Here is an 8,788-nt window from a genome sequence, read left to right as displayed (position 1 = left end):
ATAAAATATATTAAAAAAAAATAATAAAAATACCTTATCATATATCTATACATCTCCAATATTTCAGGAACGTATTAGAGAAAGGGAACGAAAAAACAAATATCACTTGGCCTTTAACTTGAAATAGCATAGAACATAATTTGTAATTTTGACACCAATTTGGAGATCTTGGATAAAAAAACAAAACAGACTGTTGACTGTTTACAGGGGACTGAGAACACCAAGAGTTTACTTTTTAGAAGCAAGTTCTGTAACATGGTGTGTTGATGGAACTTTTCTTGGGTAATTTTGTTTGGCCAGAATGACATCTCTTCTTCCTCAAGGATAAAGGCTTCTGATGGTACCACAGCTACAGTTAGAGAATTCATTTAGCACAGAAGAATGTGGCTGAATATTGTCCTCGTTCTCCTGCTTATATTAATTGCATGTCAAGTTGTACTTTCCAAAATCTCCAGTCAAGGACTTCCATAGACTTCTCACCCTAACCCACCGTGGCACTGGGAGAATGTTCAGATTTGTTTGTATGTTTTTTAATATTGAAGAATGTTATTTATATGAACTTTCAGGAAATTAATACAATAAAGCCTAAGAAGATAAGGTAAAACTGTTTTTAAAAAGAGATTTGAAGCAGTTATGCAGGTAATTGAGGGTAAAAGCATCCTTTTTCCTAAAATGTTTCAAATGGGTCAACATTTATTGAACGAATTTCTTGCATGAATCACATGGATAGTGATTCAAATTCTTCCATGTCTTATGTAGCCAATACAGTGGGCCGCTTCAGCCCTTTCAGAATCTCATTTCCAAATTTCCTCTTCTTCACCTGTCCATTTTGTTGGCAGAATTACAATAGGCTCAGACCTGCATGCTTTGAGAGAAAACCAAGTGTGAGCTCATGAACTAGCCATTCAACAGTTTCCAGAACTCCCAAGAGTTTGTCTGTGCGCCCGACAGGTGGCTTCTGTCACCACCACAAACCCAAGACCTGGTGCACCTGTGCCCGTAGCAACGGCCCAGTGGATGACTTGGAGCAGGAGCTCTGCCAGTGCCGGGAGAGTGTCCGCCGTGCGTGAGACCGGCTGGCAGAGCGGAAGAGACTGGCTCTGCAGGTCCCCGGGAGGTGAGAAAGCAGCCTCCACGTCCCAGCACGGTGCCAACCCTCCTGCTGCCGCTCTGGCTCCTTGGTGAACAGTGATGACCTCATGTTCTGCTTGTAACACTTTTCCTGGTCTGTACCTCATACACTGGCCCGGCTTGAGATGCTTCAGGACCTGGGCACCCACCACCCTTCGGAAAATCATCTGCACTCCCCAATGGTGAACGGGGCTTTGTGGGCCGGATTCGGGCTTAGAGGATCTTCATGCCTCAGCTCCTGGGCTGGCCCAGCAGCAGGGAACCAGACTCTCAGGCCTGCATGGAACCCCTAGAGACCCCAGCCAATCTCACCAATGGTTCTGGGGTCCCAAGCTGTCTTTGGACTTGGGGGAGTGCAGGGACAGAGCAGAGGACCAGCTGGTGATCCCGGAAAAGTGGTTGTCAAAGAAGTGCAGTTCACCAACATTCGGTGCAGCCGTGCTGGGCTCCCAGGCAGCTCTTAGCCACCTCTGCGCCCCTCAAGTGCCGCAGCTGCCGGCGCCATAAGCCATTAGTTGGGGGGTGCCAGCAGGGCCTCCTGGTGCACCCTCCTCACGCGACAGCATTAAACCGAAGCACCAATAACGCACGGATGAGCACCGAGCGGAACACCCAAAGCCTTAACGTCCTCTCGGGAATCCTGTGTCAGTTGCACCATTTGTAACAGGCGGCATTCTAGGATGTAACGTCCCTGAGATGATCTAATGGCTAAAAGCAGCTTCCACTGTCTCAATCCGTGCAGTCATCCTCATTCCGAAACCGATGCTACGAGGCGCTCCAGCAGCGATGTAACCCGACCGGACCCGGCCCCATCAGGTCACGGTCACGGTCACGGCGCCCCAGCCAGCCCTGCCTTGCCGGTCACGGAGCAAGTCTCCGTGGTTCATGGGGTAGAATCACTGTCAAGAGGCAACGCGGTCTGTTCCAGCCGCCTTTTGACTTGTGGGTGGTTTATGTTCTGTCCTAACACTGACCTTCTCTCGCACACACCCGACTCCGGCTCCCTGTGCAGGGACACTGAATCCGGCTTGTCATGAAATACAGAAAGAAATCACGGAACATTTTCATCATCTTTCCATTCCGAAGCATGTGTAGTTTTCTTTTCTCCTCAATGTATGTCCTAGCACTGCTTGTGGGTCTCTCTTTCCTCCCCTCCAACCTTCTACTCATCCGTACTTTGCTGTCTTCTCTTTTCCAGAAGATAAAAACACCGAGAGAGGGGCCTGACCTTTCCTTTCTGTTGGAAAGGAGCCGAATTGTAAATAAAAAATAAGAAACTGTTTATGGTCGCTCAACAACCAAACCCAGGAAGAACTCTATCTGTGAGATATACATATGTCTCTCTATATAGATAAAAGCACATTATCTTTCATTCACTACTACTTGTAATTAAAATGTTTTACTGTATCAGAGAAAACTTTATGCAGTAGACCGAGAAAACCTGTGGGGGAAAAATTCAAAATATAGTATAATTGACTCAAATGTTGTTGTCTGTCTATTCTGGGCTTGGCACAATTTCAAGGGGAAAAAATGTACTCGCTATAAATTAACCAGAAAATTAATTTATCTGCAAGGTTCCAGAAACTGCTTTTTAACTCAACACCGATCCATAGAGCCTACCCACGCATGTGCTCTGTGCAGTCCACGTGGGCCAAAAGCTGGTCGCTGCATTTTAATCCAGATGCAGGCGCTGCAGGGAGAAGGTGTTGCAGCCCTAGATCTAACCCGCCCGCCATGGGGCCACGGGCAGCTCCTCTTAGCTTGAGTAGAGGCGTCCAGAGCAACACACGGTGCAACTGCAAGTTTCCAAGGCCTTGAATGCCACTCTTGGGATTGGAAGTTTCAGCGGCCCCTTTCCTCCAGCAGGAACGTACGCAGACAGGAAAATAAAGAAAGAGAGCAGAGAAGTGCCCTCCCCTGGAGGGTCCCTGTCCCGGAGCAGAACGGGGAAATGAGGCCTCTGCAGTCAGCAGTGCAGGTGGATGCACTGCTCTATCCCAGGTCTGGTGCCAGCTCTCACTGTGACTTCCCTGGAGTTGGTTCAACACTGAGCTGAGCTCACAGACCGGAGGGAACCAACACTTGTTTTCTTTGGACTGCTTTGAGCAAAAATAGAAGTAAAGGAGCTCATTTTTTTTCCTAAAGATTTTTGGGGCAATCCAATAATACAGATCCAAAGTAAGTAAGTATTCGCTGGCCCAGTTTCCCCGTCTTTTAAGATACAAGTGTGACTTCCAGTTCCTGGACTGTGAGAATATGCTGAAACCGAGCCCACAAGTGTAGCACCAGGAGTCAGAGCGCACTCTGCGTGGTTGGGTGAGGTTTCCTGCGTGGTTGGATGAGTGTTCCCAGTGCAGTTCTTCCCTCTGAGTTTGGCTTTTTTAGCGCGTGTTAGGTAAACAGGTGTGCGAAGCTGGTCAGCAAACCCAAGACGAAGAAGAGCTCTGCTCCTCTTGGGAGGAGATTGGACGTTTTTAATTTTGTTTTTTTTTTAATTCAGCCCAAATATCTAGGAAAAAAGACATTCTTGCTCTCCTAGCCAACGAGCGATGTTCAGGGAAGTGAGGAGGAAGGTCATTCGATGTGCAAATGCCCTGATGGTCACATTTTCTTTTGTCCATGAAGGAAACGTTGTTCACCTCCTCCTTTATCCAGTCATCAAGCTCATGTGAGAATAAGAAAGCATTAAATGCAGTCATGTCCTGGAAGGGCCCCCTTTGCAGCCCAGTGGCTCTCCTGAGATTGAATTGTCATCCCAGGTGGGCCCTGGGACCTGCCCCGTGTGATTGGAGACATCACATCCTTTTGTAAAACAAGAGAGAATCCTGTATAATAAACTCCTATAGCCAAAGGGGTCTGTGAGCAAATGTTAAAACTCGAGGATATCATTCTCAGTTTTTAGTTTTGATTTACCAATTGGTTTTTCCAGAGGGCTTCCCCCTCCCTTCTCCTCCCCCCAATTAAATTAGTCACTCTGGTGCTGTTGTGAGGCGGTCGTTTAATTTCATGGCTTTCATAAGTTTACAGGAACATAAAAACGTGATGCCCATGAAATTCATTACAATTCTCCATTATCTTGTGGATTTAGTGCCCATCTGTCTTGCATATGTTTCAGCGGTGGCTTACAATGGCCCTTGCCATACAGTGGCCATATGCCTATTCACTACGCACATGTGGAAATGTGCATGCATCTAGGCCAGCAGTTCTCAACCTTTTCCATCGCATGGAAACATAAACTAATTATTAAAATTCTGCGGCACACCAAAAAATATATTTTTTTGCTGTTATGACAAAAAGAATAGGTATAATTTTTACTCATTCATACCAGAGGGCTATTGTTGTGTTGGCTGTTGTCTTTTTTCTTTCTTTTTTTTTTGGACAATCTAAGGGAAAGGAGGTCAACCACGCACACTGGTTGAAAATCGCTGATCTAGACCCAAGACTAGTGGTAAACTAAGGCTGTCTCTGACTTGGATTCTAAACCCCCATGAAGGAAAGTCCCCCCAGAAAAGCACACAAACATTGGTGTATTCGTGAGAATAGATTTAGAAACAGTCCTTCCAGCCCAGCAAATGTCATTTTGTTTCTGTCTGCTCACTCCTTCATTTGCAATAAACCTGACAAAAATTTCCAGAATGAAAATGTGCATATTTGGAGGAAGCGTTGGCAGGCAGCCACAGACGCAAAGGATGCAAACTAATTTTGCTCTTGTTTTTCTGCCAGTAACTGCTTGGCGGCCCACACTCCAGAGCCCCAGCGGGGATTCTGATGGGTCAGGTGCACACAGGCCACGGAGAAGGTGATAGGTCAGTGGTTCTCAACCTTCCTAATGCCTTGACCCTTTAATACAGTTCCTCACGTTGTGGTGACCCTCAACCATAAAATTATTTTCGTTGCTACTTCATAACTGTAATTTTGCTACTGTTATGAATCGTAATGTAAATATCTGATATGCAGGATGTATTTTCATTGTTACAAATTGATCATAATTAAAGCATAGTGATTAATCACAAAAAACGTGGACCTTATGCATCGCACCAATGCAATGACATCCATTTGAATCTGGTGTGCCCGACCTTCCTCCTTCGCTTTACCAAGGAAGGAAAGGAGGGAGGGAGGGGGGCAGGAAGGAAGGAAAGTGCAAACAGGCAAAGCCTTTACTTCCTTTAGATCACGTTTTCAGATCCTATCTCCTGCAATAAGCACCCTTCCTCTGGTAACACAGAAGAGCTGAAGTCCTATACCTTGTTCCCAGGGGATGGGCTTCCCCACAGAGTTTTTAGCGGAACCGTGAAAGCAGGGAGTTTGGTTCCTTCCCTTCAGGCTGGGGAGGTGGGTAACAAACCACCCTTTTGATTCGGGGGTGGGTGGGAGTGTCCTGATTTTCTGAAATGAGGAACAAGACTAACTTGGACCCAGCCAGTATGTCTCAGTGGTTGAGGGTTGACCCATAAACCAGCGGGTCACAGTTCAATTCCCCCGGTCAGAGCACTTGTCCCGGTTGTGGGCTCAGTCCCCAGTCAGGGACGTGCAGGAGGCAGCCAATCAATGATTTCTTTCTCATCACTGATGTTTCTATCTCTCTCTTCCTCTTCCTTCCTCTCTAAAATCAATAAAAATATATTTTTTAAAAAAAGAAATGCTGAAAAAGGGGACTAACTTGGTGCCAAAGGGAACTTAGAGAAAAGATTCCAGGCTCCCGAAGGATGCTTCCATCTGTCCCACTAGAGCCGGGGGTGGGGAGGAGGGCAGAGTTGAGCCCCTTGCTAAACTGTCCTGGAGGGGTTAGACTCCGAACCAGAAGCTCCCACAGGATGGGGCAGGCAGGGGAGTGCCCGGCCTCCGGGAGGCCTGCACCAGGGGAAGGAGGAGCGTGATGGACAGAGCCTGGCTGGCCTCTTCAGCTAAGAAGGCCCAGGACCCTGAAGAGGAGAGGCCAGGGCCACCGTCATGCTGCCCGGGAAGGAGCTGAACCCTCCTGCTGAGCCTCTGAGTGGATGTGACTTCACTGGGGAGATGGGAGACCGCATGGCAGCTGAGTGCCCAAGACCTGGCCCAGCCCGAGTCTGGTGGGAAATTAGCTTTCATCTCATTCAAGGTCACTTCAAGGAGTGTCCTACAGATGAGCCCCAGGAATCAGCTCTGCAGGGCAGGCCCCTCATCACAGAACACACAGCCCAGCAGTGGGACCTGGAATGTTCCAGGAACAGGAAAGCTTGGGGTGGGGGTGGGGGGGTGAGGAGTGGGGAGTGGGGGGTGGTGTGAGAAGGGCTCTGGAGCAGGGTCCATGGCAGGAGAAAGAGCTGCTGAGCGAGGCTCATTTCATGCAGAGCCCCAAGGCTATAAATAACCAGACAGCTGCTCAACAGCTGGTGCAGAGAATGGTCTGGGCAGGGGCAGCGTTGGGGAGGAGTTCGATAAGAGAGCACCCAACGGGGCGCACCTTTGAGTGTGTGGGAGGAACCCTAGATGGCCCAGAGGGAGCTACAGACCTCCCCCGCCTTACAACCAGAACCCACAGCTGGTTTAAGACTGGACAAAAGAGACACAGGGTCAGCCGTGTGACCCTTTGTGTATATGGAGACTGCCTGCTGCCCTGACCATGTTGTTAGCACATTAGTATTTTTTCTTTTAAAGAAAAATAAAAGCCTTTTAAAAAAATTGAGCCATAGCTTACACATAGCTTCATGAGTATTTACCTATTCATACACCTCTGTAACTATCAGCTAGGTCAAGGTGTAGGACATTTTGAGAACCTCAGGGGACTGTCTTGTGCCTGTGGAGTCAATAACCCCACCATCCAAGGCTAACCACTGTTTTTATCTCTGTCACCTTAGGAAGATGTCTTCTTCCTTGTGACTGCATAATTGGTTCATCTCGCTGGAATCCCACTGTGAGTCCTGGCTTCTTTCACTCATTGACGTGCCTGTGAGGTCCCTCCACATTGTGGGTAGCAGAACTTTGTCCTTTTCATTGCTACGTAGTATTCCATTGTATGATAAGACCATGATTTGTTTATCCATTCTCCTGTTGGGTATCATTGGGCTGTTTCTAGTTCGAAGCTATTATGAGTGACACTGCAATGATCAGTCTTGTTAGTGTTGGCATATTTCAGAGCAGGTTTGGACATAAATCCTGGGAGAAATCTAAACTGGTGCACCCTCAATGGGGGGCAACTTGGCAAGAGCTGTCAAAATTAGAGAAGTACATGGCCTTCTGAGAATTTATTCTACAGATCTGCTCAGACACGCAACATGATTTCTGCACAGGCTTCTTCGTTACAGCATTTTTTTTGTAAAAGCTAAAGTGTTGCCATTTTGTTGTTGAGTCGTCAGTGTTCTTTATATATTCTGGATACTAGAACCTTATTAGATATACTAGAGGCCTGGTGCATGAAATTCATGCACTTGGCAGGGGCGGGAGGAGAGTCCCTCAGCCCGACCTGCACCCTCTCACAGTCCGGGAGCCCTCAGGGGATGTCTGACTGACAGCTTAGGCTCGCTCCCTGTGGCAGTCGGACGTCCTTAGTGCTGCTGCAGAGGATGTGAACCTGGCTTCTGGCTGAGCTGTGCTCCTCCTGTGGGAGTGCACTGACCATCAGGGGGCAGCTCCTGCATTGAGCATCTGCCCCCTGGTGGTCAGTGCGCATCATAGCAACCAGTTGTCCCACCGTTCAATCTATTTGCATATTAGCCTTTTATTATATAGGATAATTTGCAAATATTTTCTCCCATTCTGTAGGCTGTGTTTTCACTTTCTTGAAAATATACTCTGATAACGTAAGTTTTGAGTTTTTACGAACTCCAATTTATCTATTTTCTATTTTGTTGTTAGTGTCATATCTGAGATTCTATTGCCAAAACTAAGGTCATGAAGATTGACCCTGTGTTTCTTCCAAGGGTTTTATGGAACATAATCCCCACTCCTTAAGTGTGAACTGCACATCATGATTTCTACTCTACGTGGAAAAACCAGCGGAGAAACCTGACAAACACACCTCAGCCGGTGATCAAGGTCAACATCGACATCGTTATGATAATAGCATGGACCCTTGATCTGATGAGATGGCACTCTATGGGCTGAATGATGCCCTACCCCAAATTGATATGTTCAGTCTTAACTCCCATCACCTTGATGTGACTGTATTTGAAGATAGGATCTTTAAAGAGGTAATTGAGGTTAAATGAGGTCATTGAGTTGGAGCCTAATCCAATATGACTGGTGTCTTTATATGAGAGGAGAGTAGGACACAGGCAGGTAGAGGGAAAACCACGTGAGGACACAGGGAAAACCACCTACAAACCAAGGAGAGAAGCCTTAGGAGAAACCAACTCTGCTGACACATTGAACTTGAACTTCCAGCCTCCAGATTGTGGGAGAACAGACTTTTGTTTTTTAAGTTGCCAGTCTATGGTGTTTGCTATGGCAGCCCCATGCAGACTAATACAGGCACTTTACCTCTGAGGTGTTCCTCTCAAAAACCCATAACCCCATCCCAATCACAAGAAAAATATCCAACAAATCCCAACGAAGGGACATTCTACAAAATACCTGACCAATCCTCCTCAAAACTGCAAAGGTTATCAAAGGTCAAGGTAAAAAAAAAAAAAAAAGTCTGAGAAACGCTAAACAGCCAAGAGGAGCTTAAGGACACATA

At 46.9% G+C, this 8,788-nt stretch overlaps 1 long non-coding RNA gene across 1 annotated transcript in view; it reads right to left on the bottom strand.

Moving 5' to 3' along the window:
- Window positions 1-4,377, bottom strand: part of LOC107182147 — a 16,214-nt gene extending 11,837 nt beyond the window's left edge. Inside the window, exon 1 of the long non-coding RNA XR_001512875.1 lies at window positions 2,515-4,377. This is a non-coding gene — a long non-coding RNA (uncharacterized LOC107182147). The remainder of the gene's footprint in view (window positions 1-2,514) is intronic.
- Window positions 4,378-8,788: the final 4,411 nt, after the last annotated feature.

The sequence above is a fragment of the Myotis davidii genome, unplaced genomic scaffold, assembly GCF_000327345.1.
Source record: "Myotis davidii unplaced genomic scaffold, ASM32734v1 scaffold555, whole genome shotgun sequence".
Lineage (NCBI taxonomy): Eukaryota > Metazoa > Chordata > Mammalia > Chiroptera > Vespertilionidae > Myotis > Myotis davidii.
This window is presented reverse-complemented; position numbering and strand designations above follow the sequence as displayed.